Here is a 19,771-nt window from a genome sequence, read left to right as displayed (position 1 = left end):
CGGCCGAAACCTTGACTGAATTACCCCGCAGCAGCGGCCAAGGCCATGCGCTCTCTCGCTCGAGCTAACCGCGAATGTAGTGATTGTCGTATTGCTTCTCTTTCTCTTTCCCCTTCTCTCGTTCTTTCTCTTTCTCTTCCTCTTGCTGTCTTCTTGTCTTTCTTCTTGTCTTTTTCCCTCCCTCTCTTTCTCCCTCTTTCTCTCTCTCTCTCGCTCTCTCTTCTTGCTCGCTCACTTGCTCATTCGCTCTTTCCTCTCTATATTGCGTTCTTTCGCTTCGCTCTTTTATTCTTTCCTCTCTTTCTTCTTCATTGATATACTATATAAGATTATCCTCTCTCTTCTGTTTGTGGCATATGCCGCTTTGTTTCTTCGTAATGTGTCTTATTCTCGCGGAAAATGTTGATTCCTGCGCGAAGATTTGCGCCATAACGTTTATTATTGTCTCGTCAATTCAAAAGATTATTCGTAACAATTTTTGACAATATTAATTGCGAAACGTAATTTAATTAAAAAAAATTATGATCAAGATATTTCGTATTCATGTACGAAACATTGATAGTCACGTGTATGTTTGTGCGAAAAATGTGATGACAACTCGACGTATCCGCTGAATCGGCTGATACAAGAGATCAAGTTAGTGTCGGTATTTTAACATTATAAATTACACTCAGTGTCCCGATCGCATTCTCGTGACTGTTTATCGGTTTCCTTACGTTGTTTCGAATTACTGCTGATAAAACTGAATTTGATATTAAATCTAGTTATCAAATCTCTTGAAGTATGCAACGAGAATGGAAGAATTTCTTGTAAATATTGAAATAAACAGCAAATGTGTATTCTTTTTTACTAAATCTGCGAATAAACGATCCTTTTGTATCGAACATTAAATATTTTGATTATTAAATTTTAAATCAAATTCAAAAAGACAAATACAATAGACTAATGAGAGTCAGCGATAAACGGCGCAATTATTTAGTGAACAATCAATAATCAGATGTTGGATTGATGTCTTCTTTATTTTGAACGTTTCGCCTCTCTTTGGAGTCCTCCTCAGCAGAGAATGATGATTAACAACGCTGCATCTTTGTCAATTTGCGAGTGACTTATATTATATAGACATGGAAGCTAATTATAATTGTATCATTCTTACTGAGGAGGACTCCAAAAAGAGTCGAAACGTTCAAAATAAAAAAGACATCAATTCAACATCTGATTATTGATTGTTCACTAAATAATTGCGCCGTTTATCGTTGCTCTCATTAGTCTATTATATTTATCTTTTTGTAGTATTTAAAATTCGAGAGACCTAATATAATTATTGTTAAATCAAATTATTATAAGCAAATTACTATTAAATTATTATTAATCCAAGTAAAATTTATTATAAATTGCTTACTTATTTATTGGCAGTTATTTTGACTAACTCTTCTCATTGTTCAACATTGTTCAATTTTTTTCATTACTTTCCTAGTTCAACCTAATACCTAGTTCACTAATACCTGATCGTGTTTTATAAAAGGATTTTATGCTCTGAAAAGTTCTGAAAAATTTCTGATACGCTCTTTAAAAATATGAATTACAATGACAACTTGAAACATTTTTCATTTTTTTTTTGTATGGCAAAGTAATTCCAAAAGAAAATTCGTCTTCAAAGCCCCGTGGGACACGGAAGGCTAACAATAAGCAAAAAAAGTATGGAGAAAGATAAAGTTACTCATAATGGTTCTGTTGTATACATATATGAATATATATATATATATATATATATATATATACATATATAAATATTTATATAATATTATACACATAAAATTATCATAAAAGATAAATTACTGCATTAATGATGAAATAAGCTAGCTTTCATATTTGAAAATTCTTGTCCGTTTGCACACACATGTACTGAAAAAAGTTAATATTTAAACGTTTACAAAGTAATAAAGTTCATAAAATAAACATTGATAAAATAAAAATGAAAATAAACATTGATATTTATGAAGATATGTTTTACAATGTGTTTCAATAGGATCAACAATTAAATTCCAAAGGATTGCTCTGGCGTAAATAAAAAAATTATATGGTACGCCACTAATTATTTTACTACAATTTTAAATAATTCATTTTTTTATAGAAACATATTTAAAAAATTCGAAATTGCCCCTATTATAGAAAATCTGTTTAGAAAATATATTTCTAGCTCATCCACGAAATCTTAATCGATTAAACGGACATATGAAAATATTGAATTATGCGAACGTTTAATATACACACACACACACACACACACACACACACACACACACACACACACACACACACACACACACACACATATATATATATATATATAGAGCCGCGTCCATTTCGCTTTTATTAATTCAATAAAATAATTCATAATTAATTACAATTAATATTATATAAATGCAGAGTTAGCGTTATGTGCGTGTGTATTATATAATTCATAATAATTATATAACAATTTACTATTGTGTTATGACATTTATAAAATTAAATGAAACAAAAATAAAAATATATTAGGTGTTGGAATTAATTCGTAGCGTTTTACAAGTGATGGGAAGTACTTTCATTAATGTATTTTTTAATGCTCATGTGAAATAAATAACATTCTTTCATTAAAAAACGCTACGAATTAATTCCAACACCTAATATAATCTCTATATTGTAGTATTATTGTATATCTGTTGTATAATAATTCTTCATTCTATTATATTTTCTGTAAATCGCTGATATATATTTAGAAGAGAATTCTTTAAATTAATCGATATTTATATTAACTATAATCCACGTTTCTCCCTGAAATAGATTTATGCGCCAAGTTCGCCAAAACATTTCTTCACGCTCTCTTACTCGGCTACGAACTCGGACAGACCTCGAACGTAATGGCCGCGACGACGGAGGTCAGACGATGGCGTTTCCTTGAAATCGGGTAGCGACCTGTAGCTACGTACATTTATATGCAATGAATACACCACGATCCTACTATCTATTTTTAATAGATTGTAATGTAAAGCTATTATTATGCGCGTCACAAACATCGTATCAAATTATATTATTTTCTTAGCCTTAGTAAAGTGAATTTAGAAATGGATAAATTTCATTTTTTATATATTTCATTTTTACTAACAACTTTCACAGAACGTCAAAATAATAGTGTAATTTCTTCGAAATGAATAATCATTTCGAAGAAATGTGATGGTTAGCGATCTTCATGAAAAAACAATTATGTACGATGAATATTGCATTTTACGACGCTGGTTAAAGGAATATCAATTGTGTCGCATCTATAAATTCATAGGCGTGTTGCCTCACTTTGCCTAATTATTGCACTTGAATTACATGACTTTCCGCCTTCGCATATAGTTGATGAGTACGTTTTTTTAGCAATTATGTAAATGGGATCATCGTTGTTTGCATTATATCGAGACGTTCGTGATTCTTCTCACTATAATAGAATAGTAATGAGCAACGATGCATGCAGGAAAAAGAGAGACGCAGATAAAAATGTAACAAGCAGGAACATAATTAGAGGTTGCTTCCTCGCGGCAACCAAGACTGCATTGTCTACCGTCCGTGTCCTTGGCACTGAGCGACCGGTCGCCGACTTCGCTTTACTGCTTTACTGTAAGACTCTCAGCTTCCTATCGGAATTCGGTTTCGTTATTATTATATATGATCACATGGTTTGTCAAAAGTTCTTTGACACTATTTGCAACTTGATTAAAAAATTATCTAAGTATATTTCAAAAGCAAAAATATGTACCTTAATAAATTTAAAAAAAATATATATATATATACATAAATTTATTAGCTTTTATCTTATGTAATCTTATATAACATATATACGTATGTGTGTGTGTATTTCCATTGTACAAGATATAATCTTGCAACTTTATGCATATATATTTTTTTTAATTCATGATTGTGTGTGTGTGTGTGTGTGTGTGTGTGTGTGTGTGTGTGTGTGTGTGTGTGTACAAGAAGGAAACAGTTTTCGACGGCCGCTGCGCTGACGATTGCGAATACTCGTGGGTTAACGGCGAGCGTGGTTGCGGATATATAGGCTTGGTGCATCAGCATGGGCGCCGATCGTCGCGTATATGTCGTACCGCTGAGTAATATGGCGATACTTCCGCAGTGGGCGCTATGGGGCAGGCTATGGGCATAACGGTGCGCACAGCGCGTCACGCATATGCGTGCGTGGTGATGTCACTGAACCTGGAGCAGCAGCAGTAACAGCAACAGCGGGTGCATGTATGTATAATACAACCCGCAAGAATACCATGCGACTGTTCTATTTCGTTGCTTATGCTTCACTGAACTGGATTCTGCGTTACACGTGCTTCATTAATTTTTGCAACGCGTGACTTCTTAAGACTGTGTAACGGGTACGATGATTGCGATTGAAAATTCGCGGGATAGCAGTTAGATTATTATTAACGCATGCTTGCAGCTTTAAGGTATCACTGATTGGAAGAGAAGACGCGCGATTCTTCACGTTCGCGAAAATACTTAAAAGATTGAGCGCAATTTTTTATCCACGCCGCATTCGGAAATACCATAAAATCTGTTTAATGAAGATGCTTCCTCGATTGTGAATGTCGAGGGGCCAATTGTCCTAGAAAGAAAACGAACGGAAGGATCGATAGGCGTGGAAAAGCAGCTGCGTTGCATCACGTGTGTACTCGCTGCACGTACATTAACATGCGCGTTGTATTTCGCTGGCGTAATCTTTTAATGCGGCGCGTGTCTTCGATCATATCACGCTCGGGAAGCACAGTGACTCAGGATATGTGTCAACGATGCATCGATGTGTCGAACGGATGCGTAGGCATCGGACTTTTTGTCCACACAAAAAAAATGCAAACGCTAAATCATTTCTAAATCATTACATTTTTTTCTAGGCATACCAATTATTGATTTCAATTAAAATCCATTTTTCAATCTTATTTGTCAAAACAATAACTGTAAATTTTCAATCAATCTAAATCTAAATGAATTTGAATAGTTATTGAAAATGAATAACTTTTTTTATTAAAAAAATAATGATAAAGGACGGAAATATTAAATTTGCTTCTATTCTGTAAACGTACATTCCGTCACATGAGAAGAAAATCGGTGCGCGATTCATGAAAATAGCGCAAACGCTCGTTCACAGCGAAAGAAAAATGGAAAAAGTAATTTCTCTGCTGGCGCCTCGCGCTGGGTCGGCCGATGGACGACTTGTGCCGCGACCTGCAAAGAAACGCAAGGAGGCCGCTTGGCCACCTTGTTGCACTCGCGAGCGAGCACACAATCGGCTCGTGTCTATAAATGGTGACGCGTGCAATCGCTGCTGCGAAAGAAGCATCGCATCGTCCAGGTGGATCTCGAAGAAAGAAACGAGAGGATGGCACGCAATGATGCGACGCAAGTAATGTAGATGTCTGCGTCGAGTACAGTTGCAACAAACGGCGAAGCGAGATGAGCGAGCCAAGACGCGTCCGCGATTCGTGCAGTTCGTATTGAAAAAGAAAAAAATGCAGTACCGTGAGCCATTCTGATTGTGCGTCCTAGGAAGACTTTGATTTTCAAAGCCTCAGCATCTTGAACCGTTAGATCTTTGATGAACCAAGATGAACAAGTTATAGTAAAATACTGTCAGCCGCAAATCCCGCCAATTCAGTGTAAAAGAAGAAATAGAACATTATGATTGAGCATCCTACGTTCATCATTCCGATCGTCGCCTGTAAAGATTTCGATTTTCAAAATCTCATTTCCTTAAGTCATTATATATTGTCGACGAGGAAAAATGATAGAGCTATAATAGATTGCCATCTATAAATCGGATCGCGTGGGTTAAGCGAGAAGTGGGGTGCCGTGTTATCCTAGCTGTATTCTAGGAACCTAGAGTGCTCCAACCTGCGAACTGCGAAGTCTTAGCTCCTTACACCGTTAGATTCTGTGCCCCTTGACTATCGTGATCTTAACATTCCGAATGCATTCAGCTTATGCCTTAACATTTTATGAAATCTGGAAACACCAATTCAAGAAAGTTAAAACATATATCGAGTGGTTAAACTACTATTTAGATTATTCTGTTAAAACTATCATCGAAAGTAGCATTTGTAACCGCGAAGCCAAAGATAGATAGATGCGGAAGGAAAGACATTTTCCACGAGGAAACGACATGGAACGCGAAGATAAAAGACAACGGCATCGGTCGAGAAGGAGAAAAAGAGAGAGGAAGAAACAGAGAGAGAGAGAGAGAGAGAGAGAGAGAGAGAGAGAGAGAGAAGAGAGCAAGGAACGTGTGCTACTAGCCCCAGGCTGGCCTGCTTCGCATTGCTACTTCGAGGTGCAAGTTGATTATAGCGAGCATCTCTACCCTGATCCCGCCTCCTCTCCATGGACTGACGAACGGACGGCCGCGGTAAACCGCTTTTTTTTTCTCTCAATTGATCGCGAAAAGCGAGGAGAAACGAGGAGACCGATCGGTGATCGTATGAACTTCCTAAGCCGCTAACTGGGCTGCCTATGAGAACGACGAGACCGTGTTTCTAGGACTTGATTGCAAGACAGTGATGTAATCGACAGTTATCCATCGATTTTTTTTCCTATTTCCTTTTATTTTTTATTAGATTTTTATTTGTTATAAAATTTATATATTTATAAATTTTATAAAAACAATGACGTAAAATAAAATCTGTTCTAAATTTAGTTTACAAAATTGAATTTGATTAAGGCTTATTTCTTTCGATAAACTTCAGCTCGCTGTCTTACTCTTTTACTCTTTCACTCTTTTGTTTATCCAATAATTAAATTAATTAGGTATAGGTATCACATAATTTATTTAAAGATGGAACAAAGTTCTAATTCTACCTAGATATAAGAATATCCTATTATTATACATCTCTCTCTCGATTGTACCCGATAATAATACTATCGTGATTTAATTAAAATCAATCGCGCACACTATTCTTACGATTAAAGATATCCGATTTATTTATCTAATTTTTTAGTATAATATTACATAGCTAAATAAAGATTAGATAGATTAGCTAATCAAGCGATGTTATTTGCTTAATTACTAAAGAAAATAAAAATATTTGTGGAAAAAATAAATATTTGAAGTAAACTTTGAGAATGTAAAATTTATAAAAATTTGTCCACCTATTTATCTCTAGATAAATGATCGACAATAAATCACACTTGATAGGCAATAACGTGTAACGACGGAACCAACTAATCAAATTCTCGATTCGCATACCAAAGGTTAATGCATTTAACATGAACGAGTAATGAGGGGAAAAGGTTGTTAAGATCCTGGATTCACGGTCATCGATCTTAGAACAGCGAGAAGTCCGTTCGCGAGGCGTGGTCTTCAGGAAGACAATGGATACCAAGTTGGTGTCCTCGCGGTGCGTTGACCCAGAGAGTAGTCTAGAAACGATTAATGGGGCTTTTACATAACCGGCCTTGTCGCTCTCAAATCTTGCGAGGTCTTGCCCGTCGTGATCTCGCGACGATCTAACTCATCGTCTGGCATCTGCATTGTGGTTGACGACAATACGCCGCATGGGAACCGGTTTCGCAAAATGCGGGTATAGCAACGTACAGCGCGAACGCCAGTTGCATCTGTTGCACCGAACGCAAAAGCGCAGAAGGAACTATAGGTAGTAGTGAGAAAGACCGTTTTAATACATATGATACAAGATACTACCGTTTTTTATATAACAGTGCACAAGACCGTTTCTTGCAGTATTATATAAAGTCAAACGCGTTCGATAACTTGGCAATTCAATACTTCTCTAATATGCTGCGTGTAATGATATAATTAAAGAAACTGATAAACTTGAGACTGTGTGAATTCCACATATATATGTGTCTTAATCTTAATGTTTTCAATTATCAATTTAATAATAATCCCGGCTTCCAGATAACATAACATAACAAAGAAACTTTCCGCGGACCTATGAGTAATCATAAATTACTGAGTCAATGTACAGTAAATTTAATTGGAGTAAAGAACCGTGTCGCGCCTCGATTCACTGTCGGTGGCGGCTCTCGCTGAGGTACTTCACCAAGTGGGCCGGAAAGCGAAACCAATTGCGATTGGCGCGGCGCGGCGCAGCCAACATGCTCCCGAAGAATGTCCGAAAAGCTTGGCACGATGAGATTCAATGACCTCACCGGTTGGTTGCGCGGCGGAATGCGCGCTTTTCGCGGACGACCGATGCAGCCACCGTTCTTTAGGATTCCATCGAGCATAGGAAACGAGGTCCTCCACCTCGACGGTGCAATGTAATTGGGTATGAGAAGGTAGGGGAAGGTCGGTCACGGGTGTATCGCCGCGAGTGGTTGCTAAGTCAAAATCAGTCTATCTACGAAGCGAAGCTTCACTCCGGGATGGAATCGGCAGAAGAAGGAGGAGAAGAACGAGAAGGAGAGAAGCAGAGAAAGAGGGAGAGAGAGAAAGAGAGAGAGAGAGAGAGAGGTAGGAGGCAGTGGCTTCCGCGAATGTTACGGGACTGCATAGCGACGTGGGAGTGCAGCGACTGCACCGGCGCGCGCGTCTTGCACGGACGTGCACGCACGTGCACACACGTGCACACACGCTGATCTTGGGAGTGCGCCGACCCCTACCAGCTCGCGAAACGGTCATTGAACTCCGTGCCGTTCGTCCCCATCCTACCCCGCGACTCGCCATCGCGTCGCGTCGCGCCGGGCCGCGAACAAGCACCTGCGTCGACGCTGACGAAACGACGCCGCTCCGAGTCCGAGATTGTATGGGCGTCGCGACGCCCGGTACAAAGCTCGGGATAGCCAACGAAATACGATGGCAAGTGCCCAAGCACTTTTAGGCTGGTACTCACAGTCAGTTCTTGCATTTAAGATTGTCTTAAACCGCTTCTACATTAGTTGCAAGCTGATTGCAAGTTTGTTGCGATAGCCAATATGAAACATTGATTTCAAATTGCAAGCTTCATAGAACTGATTTTAAGTACAGTTTTAAGATATCACAAGTCAATCGCTGTCAAGAGCTGTATTAGCATCTTAAAACATTACTTAAGATGGTCTTAAAATAAGAATAACGGATTATGAATACTGGCCTTAGAGTTTTTTAAGCTTTAAAAGAAAATGATCCCTCACCGGTTTTATCAATATACAGACAGAAAAATTTTTATTTACTTTATTTCCATTTTTTCTAATCAGAAAAGCACGTCATACAAAATTCCGAGTAAATCAGAAAAGAGAACTGAGAGCTAAAATACAGTTGCAGTGGGTAAGGAAATTCACGCAACAATCAGTTTCGCTTTGTCATTTTTTTTTTTGAATCTTAAATTTTAATTATTTTCTTCAGTATATTATTTAATAACGGAAATTAATACATCATTTCAAATAATTTTATAACCTAGGTTTTGCTTGCGAGATTGCGAGGTCAATTACATTTAGCGTAGTGCGAGCTTTACGCGATACGAAGAGTTGGAGGAGGAAGGTGAGTTAATTCTTCGCTCTCTCCCTTCGGCCTCGTTAGATAGACGCGCTTTTGCTTCCCGGTGCTTAGGAACGTTCGATATGCGAACGTGGCAGAGAGAGGAAGAGAGGGCCGCTGAAAAAGTGGGAGAGGGAAGGGGGGAGAGGCAGAAAGAGAAGAGGAGAAAGAAGTGCAAGAGGAATAAGAAGAAAGAAGAAGCAGAAGAAGAGGGGAACGCATCCTCGGGGCCGTCCTAACGGTAGGGCGGGTCACTGCACGCGGCTATGCGAATGCAACTCTTTGCAGTTGCACTGCGAGCGCCGGGCAAAGACTTCTACCACCGACGTGTACACCGGTGCAATGCCCTACCTAGGTGTAACGCTCCCAGCTGCCCTTACGTGTATCCTCGCAGATATGCGTCCTCTTTCTTCCTCTTTTCTCCTTCTTCGTCCTCTACCTTCTTTGAGTCCTTGAACTCTCTCGCGAAGGGCCTCGTTGCGAAGAGTGGCGGTCTCCACCGATAATAACCGATAATAACCTACGAAGATGTTCGAGGGTGCACCTGACTCCTCGAACGACTCATATCTCTCATATCTCGCATAAATGAACGATTTAGTCATAAAATCGATTGACTCTCTCTTTATATACTGTTATATTTATAATGTCAAATTTAAGTTAATGTGAGTCGCTTTTTTTTCTCCTATTCAATCATATCATTATTTTATACTAAAATAACAATAGTTATATTTGTCACTGTAGTATCAAATTGGTACGATACAGTGTCATATTTAATTATCGTTTTAGTAAAAAGTAATTTAGCGATATATTTAGCAGGAGCAGTGGCGACTTAGGTTAAATTTGACACTATAGATTTAATAGTGTAATTTCCAAAATAATATGTTTATCGTAAACTCGCAGATTATCGAATACTTAATAAACAGACCTTTGCTCTTTATAATTGTAACTAAAAGTAAGTATGTAAAAAAATCCTCTCAGAGAGAGAAACTGACATTCCGAAAAACCTCGGAATGTTATATCTCGGGAGTATGAATATGACCTGTGTCGTCACGTTGTGGGCGATATAATCTTTCTCTCCGCTCATAAATACTTCGTTGTCAAGAAAATTCGTCGTGTTTCGTGAGTACGGAACGCGACGTGTAACAGTACTCCTACGTTTCTACGCTTAAGTACGTTCAAGTCCACGCGCTCGTACGCTCGCGTAGCAAGAGGTACGTGCGTGCGTAAGAGCATGAATGACATAACGATCGTAGAGTCGGCCGTCGACCCTAGATCGCCGGTACATTATTGGTGTTGCACTAGCTTCTCCGTGTACGATTTGTATTTTATTTTTTAGCTGCTACGCAGTCGGGAAGAGTCGCAGTTGGTGACATACGAATGGACACTAAATTCTGCATTGTGTAACTCTCTTATCTTCTTTTGTCTTAGACATGTATGTGTAAGAGTACGAATAACACGAATAACACGTTCGGTCATTGACCTTTGGCAAATGCATTGGCGACGCATTGCGTTTAAAGAGTTCTCATTTATTCAATAAAACATTTTTTTTTTTTAACTAAATAAAACTCTTTCTACGTAATTCATGTATAGTAAGAGTTTTTGTTATTATAAATAAATGAATTATTTTTAATACTTGTCAGAAATTTGAAAAAGAATTTTTACTCACACAAAGGAACATGAATTCGTATTTGATGTAGATAATAAAACTCAAGATGTTAAATTAATAGTTTGAAGAATTACGAAAGTATACAAAAATACACAAAAGTATACCAATTTAATTTATTTTATGAGAATATTTAGCATATAATAAATAGTGCGGTAATTCTGCTAACAACCAGAAATGGGCGCCTCATAGCGAAGCGTGCTTGGAGCGCGAAGCCTGTTTTTGTGACCCACATCGTCGAAAGTTCGTTGCCACCATAATACAGACGTAGTAGTTACCTGCGCAATTTTGTTAGCTGAATGATCTTTGGTGTGACCGCCATTTTCGTTGATGTCTGTAGTAGGTAATGGAAAGATACATATAGGGATATAGGTGAGGTATTGTTGCGTGCGCGACCATGGAACCAGGAACCACATCTTGAGAATTATATTCTTGGCCACGTGGCAGCTTTCACGAGAGGCCGCTTTTTCGATTTCCTTTTCCGGCAGCTTTCAATGAAAAAGCGAGTCTCGTTTCGCGACTCGCTCGACCGTCGAAGGTTCTCGATTTCGGGGCACGATGAGAAGGAGGCGATGAACTCGGTCATCGGGCAACAAACTGCAAGCCCCACTAGCTCGCCATCGTGGCTTCCTCTTTGCCTCTCGCTCCTTCCCTCCCTCGATCTTTTACTTCGCATTTCTCTTCTTTTCCTGCTCTCTCTTTGCCTTCTTCTCTTTCCGATTACGCGGCATATACACGCGTACGTTCACTATATGCGAGGTAACGCTGCTTCAAAGGACGCTTGACCGTGAACTTCTCGATGCTTCTTCGAAGTTTCTCGTACGGAAATCGGAAAGAATCATGTCGACCGCGTGACGCTTCCTTGCGATTTCTTATGGCCGCATCTTCAGAGAAAAGCGATAAAATACTAAGCGAGTTCTAATGTATGAAGTTGCAATTCTTTTTGATCCTTACAGTTTTTTTTTATTATTAAAAATCTCAAGTTCTCTAGTATCCTTTAATTCTCAGAATTTTAGATTTTAATCGCCGGATTTTTCTATCTTTTTTTTCAGATGAGTCATAGATTAGATAATTATTACATAATGATCTCATTTACATTAATCAATAACTAAAAAATTGAATTTTACATTTTTTTTCTCGAATATTTGAAAATTAAAAAAAAATGTAATTGTAAGACATAATTGTCGACGCAATTAAATATTCTCGTCTTAAATGCTGTCAACTTTTAATTCTGATTTAATAACATATGGGTTCACTATTATCACCAATAATTTGGTGAAATATGATTTTGCTACGAAGTTGTCCTTACTTTAGTATGCTTTCTTCTATCTTAAACCTTTCTTGTTGTATGATTCTTGTTGTATATATATATGAAAACTACGAAGTAGCGGTTTTTCTCGCAATGTCTAGTAATTTCTTAAATAGATGATAGTAACAGGTCGATAGCTTACAGATAAATTTCAGTTTCGTAATTTAGAAAGGATAGGAAGTAAATATCTCATATCGCGAATTTACGACACATTTGTTCTTTTATTTATCTCGCTTAACCTTCCCAGAATTAACTTTAAATTGATAAACCGCGTGGCAGGATTCCGCCATTCCCGGAAGAGACGAGAGCGGTGTTGACTCGGCATCGAGGTAATTCCCTGACGAAGGATGTACGGGAATATAGAAGGAAAGGACGAGAAGGCTGAGGAACGGGAGGAGGTTAGGTAGAAATCTCGTGTGCAATTACTTCAAGGTACACCTAACCAGGGCTATGCACTCCGCGGGCGAGGGCCTCCTGACAAACGGTGAAAAAGCCTGTAGCGTAACCGTTGCTGTTGCTGCTGCATAGCACATTGACGTCGTTGCTAGTGTGGGTTACCTGGTTAGTGACCGGCCAACCGAGTTCACTGGCATCGGCCCTCTTCCAGGTTGGCTAATCTTGCGATGAACGGAGAACGCCTGCTCGCCTGCTTGCCTCGCTCCTCCGCCTTCCTCCTTGGCCACCTTTTCTTCCTCCTCTTCCTCCTCTTCCTCCTCTTCCTCCTTGCTCCTTTTGCTCCTCTTTGATGGGAAATTCCCTTGACGATTTCTACCGCGGTTTCCATTGTTTCCGATGCATGTCGATGAAACAATCGACGATCAACTTAATCACTTCTTACAATTTAGACTCATGTATGAAAGATGAATTCAGATTTGATCGTGTAATTATTTAATGATATGAATTCGTAATTGGAAAAAATTTTATCATAATGGAGAGTTATGATAGAGACTTGCTTCAATCTATTGAAGGTCTTCTTTTTTTCAGTCAATATGTGATTAGAGATTCGCGGTTTTAGTTGTATTGTCCTTGAATAAAAATTTATTGATAGAATCTTATATGGTAAAGTTTTTACATAATTATTAAGCGATCACAAGACCCGGAAGTTCGATCTGGCAATAAAGAAATTTACATGCAACGTGTAATTCAACAATGACATAGTCTTTTGTGACTAATTTTTATCTCACATACTAATCTATTCTGTCCAATCTGCTCAAGCCTGACGCATCGGATCATACGTTTCAACAATTATAGCTTTAAACGTTAGCTATGCACGTGAGTACAATTCGTTACAAGCAGGCTGCAGGTGAAATAGGTGTAACGCGTGTCATCAATTTACCATTACATGTGAAGTCACGGAATTGTGATTCAGCACAGTTTTCCACAGATAAAAACTTTCTTAATTTCTAAAATAATATACAAAAATGACGTTAGATACAATATTATTATATATATAAAAATTTTTTTAACAAAAAGGCTAAATTTTTTAAGAAAAAATAAAAAAAAAGCATTCGCAAAATCTGCCAAAATATAATATATTGCGCAAAAATTTAAACGATTCGCGTTAATCATGCATGATTTAAGCAGCAATTTAACAACTCGTTTTTCGATTCTTCATTCCGTCGACGAGTATTAAATTAAATGACGACCATGATTCGATTTTTTGCGTAGTTTTTTGTCTATCAATCCTTGAAGTTGTCTACCTTGGGATTTGATGATCGTCTCCACGCAAGTTGACCTCGGCAAACATAAGAAGGATCCTAAAGGATATCGACTACCGGTTCACCTTTATCCTTCTTTATCATTCTTTACGATCAACTTTGATTTACAGATTTTTTTATCAAATTATACGATTAGTACATAAGGAATTAATTTGTTATTCGCTAAGATTTTATAATTTCCAATGAAATTCTTCGTGATTAAAACTCGTTTGATACCATAAATAAGTTTGATGTTGAGTCTTGTTGTTGTGAAGTGGATGCGATAAGTATAATGTAAGTTCGGTGCTGAGGCGAGAAATGGCGAGGACAATGCTCGGGCTGAGCCGCTTCGGCGTCGGTCAGTGGCCGTGTGCCTTGGACGGTTACGTATCACGTATTCACAACGCGAACTCTTCTTTGATCGGTCATCGGCACGACCCTCGACCATCATGTGCACACACGCGAAGCGCCGCCAGGGCGGTAGGTTTCAACAATCTGTACGCATGCACACTAAACAGCCGCGTATGTTCACCCCACTACTAGTAGGGTAGTTGTCATATCTCTTCCATTCAATTATTAAAACAGATTTTATCATAATAAAATGATAACTTTTTATTTGTTATATCGATCACAGCGTGAACTTTATTTTATATAGATGAAATAAAATTTATTCCGCGCGACAAACAAAATATAAACAATGATAAAATAGATGAAAAATTAGACTATGAATACAAGTGAAACGTGCAAAAGTTTAATTGATTAGGATCGTCTCCGAATTAAATCTAGTGTATCTCGGTGACACGAGAGGGAATGGAAACAATTCACTTATCAATATTCTTTAGCGAGCGTAATTGTTCGACTTGTTATCAATATATCAAACGTAATCTCGATTGCAATGATCATTCTGATAATTGAACGTTTATAGTATTAAAATTTCGATTATTTCGCGAAAACTTCCAATAGTTCTCACAGTTTAAAGATATTTAATCAGATTGAATACAAAAAGCCTTTGGATTTGTCTCGCAATTATCAATTTTACTTTTTAATTCAAAGATAAAAAATCTAAAAAAAAAATATGAATAACCAGCTCGTTAATAAACAATATAATAATATACACATAATCCACTTTTACGTCTTTGGTCCTTTTTTTATATTATTATATTAGTTATGAAAGATCTATTTTAAAAATCAAAACAGTTAAACCTAGTCACTATTAGATATAGCTCTATTTCCGCAAAATTTGAATTTTTAGATATACTAGTGCAGAAAGGTCTGGAGCGTATCGATTTAATATCCACGTAGCTACAGCAAGAACAAGACGGATGGGTGAAGTAAAAATGAGAATTCTCCTTGGGGAAGGGAGGAACAAAGACCGCGTGCACGGCTAAACCTGACTGTGCTCCAGATCTACCGAGCGCTCTAAATTCATAAGTACTGGCAGTGCAATCGAGTCCACTCGGGGCATCGAGTGCTCGCTTATTCGCGTGCTTGGAGTGCTGCGCGACGAGCGCGAGCGCGAAAATGGGAGGAGACCAGCCGTGGCGGTTCGCGGGTGTAGAGGAACGGGAGGAGGGAGGTTAGTGAACGCAACTGGACGTCGGTCAGTCACCTCCAACCATATTGCTCCACATCCACTGAAGATAAAACGCAGAGGGCCGGGGAGGGAGGACGCGATGGCTGAACTAGATGACGGAGAACAGGGACAAAGTTATGCATCGGGCAAAGGATGCGCAAAATCGGCGCTTGTGTAATCCCCGTGAAATTTCGTCCTCAAATTTCATCCTCGACCCATCTTCTAAAATAGGTTGAACTGTTGCCATTTTCTCGCATTCAATCGCTTTGACGAATGAGAAAGGAAATTAAGCGACGAAGCGTGTTGATGATTGCTTCTCCGACGTATTTAGTTACGCGTCTCAAAGATAGAGCGTTTGTATAATTACACACGATACTTGGTAAGGCGAATGTTCGCTTCACAGCGAGAGTGTCACGAAACAATGTGCGATAGCGTGCCGGAGAAAGTCTCGTGAGAGAGTATATCTGGGAAAGCCAATCGTCGTCGCATGACGAGTACGGTTTGCGATGCGATACGTATTTTTCGTATATTATCGACGAGATAATATCAGAAAGAGAGAGAGAGAGAGAGAGAGAGAGAGGGGGGGGAGGGGGAGAGAGAAAGAAAGATCTTATCATCTTATTTTCTTGGATCGAAGATGCTTGAGAGTTAGTCAGTAGGTTGCCCATTTTACTCGCAAGATATATATGAAGGAAATAACGAGCCCATATATATATATTTTTTTTTCTGATTGCATGTGCGAATGCATCGCACAAGCTCGCATGGCGGAACAACTTTAAGCTACGTAGCTTGAAACAGCTATGAATCTGATATTTTGAATTTACGAATGGCCTATTCCCGTTTCAACGGGAGGACGACCGCATTCGCGTCTTTCTATTCTTTCTACTCGCGAATGCGTCCCTTCCGGGCTGTTAGAAGGCCCGCTTGCGGTAACGAGCGGTCGATGGGACGGGCACTGCTCGGTCCCCAGTGCGTTGGCGTGGTCCCACATTAGCATCGATATAGCGAGGGTCAGGTCGGGTTCACTGAACCCGATGCACCGTGTTGGTGCATCGTGCGAAACACAGCGCGACGTCTGCGCGAGGAATGGAGTACTGGACAGAATATCAAAAAAGACCGACAATTGGTGTCAATTCATCCGAGGAACTACATAATTTAAACAATGATAGCTACATCATGAAATATCGTTGCAACAAATTGAATTGTATGATAAGTGAATGAGAGGGATTTAAGTATATTATGACAAAATTTAAATTAATACAGATAGATTTTTACAATTAAATAAATAGCACAATATAATAGAGATATACTGTACTATCGTATAAATTATATTATTGTATGTATATTATTATATTACAATATAATTAATGTAACTCTACGTGAGATTCTACAGAAATTCCAATGAAATTAGATACTTCGTATTTTAATTAAATGCTTCATTTCGAATTTTAACGTAAAAAACTGAAAAGTAACACATTTTTTGTTATCCACTTTTCCTTTCACGTTCAGTGATTTTTAATATAAGCATTAATAAAGCATTATTTTATCAACAATCAAAAACGATATAATATAATGAACATAAGCGGTACAATAGGACACATTTGATTGCAATACAGTTTAAAAATACTTCTGAAATTGCATAATAGAGTTGCCTCTATAGACGAAAGCACGTGGCGCCTTGCAAAACTGGCCCGTTCTCTGCGCTCATTGGCCCGCGACGCGCGCCGCTGACCGAATAACCAAATTTGCGCTTGCCTACTTTAGTCGTTACGTAATCACGTTGTTTCGACTGATTTCGCCTTAGCAGTCTCCGAGAGATCCACTTTAAACAAGTATCGCATTTCATTGTTCTATTGACCAATTCATTCCATCTATTGATTGTTAGTACGAAAATCTTGGATTTTCTCAAATCCGCGGTGCTATTCTACAACAAGTATATTTATAAAATGCAGAAATCCAGATTGAAAATGTTTTATAATATCGATATTTTTGAAATAGTGATTTAGTTATGGAATCATATGGAAACAAAAATTAAAATATTTTCTAAAAATTAAATCCGAAATATAAAAAATAATTCTTTTTATTTTACTATTTTGTTACTAAGTTGCTAAGTGATTTTACATTCCAATCGAGTTATGCCTGTCTTTGTATAGAAGATTTACGAATTGGAAAAATTGAAGATACATCAGCAGAAGCTCATCGGCTGAATGCAGCAAGTCTGCGTTCGCGCATATACACGGCGTCATTGCGGTTGCTTCTAACGATGCATTGACCTCTCTCCATGTGGCATGTGCACGGCTAGTGCACGGCTAGTGCACGGCTAGTGCACGGCTAGTGCACGGCTAGTGCACGGCTAGTGCACGGCTAGTGCACGGCGGATCTACAGTTAGGCGAACCGAATTCGCGACAATGAACGAGGAAGTTAGCCGCAGCTTGCCGACCTATTTTTAGATCACTAACGGATGATTGCATGCCGATTTAAACGCCCTATTTTCTAATTTCTGTTGCGAATTATATTATATTGTGATTTATTTTTCTTTTAAAACAGAATTTGAGCAAACTTTTAATTTTTTCCACAATTTTTTCCTATTCGATATAATTTGACGTTATTTCTTATTGAAAAAAATTGAATATTATATAAAATTTTGATACCATGAGTGAACGGAAATTTTATATCCTTAATTCCGATATCAAGATATAGTTTTATGGATATACTTTGGATCTATAACGACTTGGTTGATATTTCGTTTCGATTTTAAATCTTTCACAACAACATTTTATAACAATTTACTCGTTCTCAAATCTCGTCACAATCGATTCTTTTGTTCACGTTGACTCGTGGTCTCAATTCGGACTGACCCGCTTTTATCGATTCAGCTTCAGAGAGATTAGCATTAGATTTCAACAACGTGCCGCCTACGTGATTCGAACAACCTGGCAAAAGGGCACCTGCCAACAAGATCTTAGATTCGAATGAAAGCGAGTCTGCGAAGAGGAATGAGGAATTGTTCAATGGAAAATTAATCACAAGATAATAATAACTGGTACAATTGTACGACGCAATTGTGGTGATGTAAGAAGAAAATAAACTACAAAATGTCACGTGTTATCAATCATAATCGTTTGAAGTAAACAGTATAACAGAATATTTGAAAAGAATCGTGTCCAATTAAGCGAATAAAATATCGGTTTACGGAGACTTACTGCTTACCTAGCGTAATTAATAATCTGGACATTTCGTCATTGTAATTCGGTACGATTCAAGAACAATAACAACTGTCGAGGCCCTTGACCCCTCGCATGACACACTACATCGAAAGGTAAATTTTGCTGATGGCGTAATACGTTGAAAGAGTTAGTAGCCCGACGGCGAGCCATTGACCTAACAAGGCTGAACGGTTTAATCTAATAGGTACAAGTAGAAACTTGTGGTGATTTCCAAAATTATTATAGTTGTCTTAATTAACATCGTTATAAATAGATTTAACCATAAAAAAATCCCATCGTCGAGATGTGATGAAACATTTTGAAAGATCTATTCTGACAACATCTCTATTTATTCGGTGACCATTTATTTGGGATGATCTCACCCACATTTACGGCATGTTCAAACTCCAAAATCAGAATTCTTCCTATACTCTGCCTGATACAGAGATATTCGTATGTCGAATTCAGCCACGTGACTCGGCGGAATCGTTTCCTTGATCGTTCACGCGCGCGACCTCCACATGGAGGACATTGTCGAGGATTTGGCGAGTCTGCTCGAAGCGTAGTGCGAAGAGAGAGGTGGAGGAAGAGGAAAAAAAAGAGCGTCCTCATCACGGAGGTGTCACTGACTCCCGTACGTAGGTGATCGACCTCCATAGTCTCCCCGCCTCTCTACATTCGTCCCTTGCCGCCTTCTTACTCCGTCGCTGCTTCCCGTTGGCACTCTTGCCCCCCTTTCCTCCTGGCTGTCTGCAAACGCGTACTGCGGTGACGTAACGCCGGTTATTCAACCTGGTTGGCCAGTGACGAAATGCCAATGGCCACGATC

The 19,771-nt window shown here is 38.5% G+C and overlaps 1 protein-coding gene and 1 long non-coding RNA gene across 3 annotated transcripts in view; both read right to left on the bottom strand.

Moving 5' to 3' along the window:
* The window catches only part of E75 (ecdysone-induced protein 75), a 55,303-nt gene that overhangs the window by 17,119 nt on the left and 18,413 nt on the right, over nt 1-19,771 (bottom strand). The gene's annotated exons all lie outside the window — the stretch shown is intronic.
* On the bottom strand, nt 320-19,546 carry LOC147910394 (uncharacterized). The gene is made up of 2 exons (XR_015544269.1): nt 11,435-19,546; nt 320-409 (listed from the first exon to the last, which is right to left on the bottom strand). It is a non-coding gene; the product is annotated as an uncharacterized LOC147910394 (long non-coding RNA).

The sequence above is a fragment of the Acromyrmex echinatior genome, chromosome 2 (assembly GCF_024713525.1).
Source record: "Acromyrmex echinatior isolate Ae372 chromosome 2, ASM2471352v2, whole genome shotgun sequence".
Lineage (NCBI taxonomy): Eukaryota > Metazoa > Arthropoda > Insecta > Hymenoptera > Formicidae > Acromyrmex > Acromyrmex echinatior.
The sequence above is the reverse complement of the archived record's forward strand: the minus strand, read 5'-3'. Positions and strand labels throughout refer to the sequence as shown.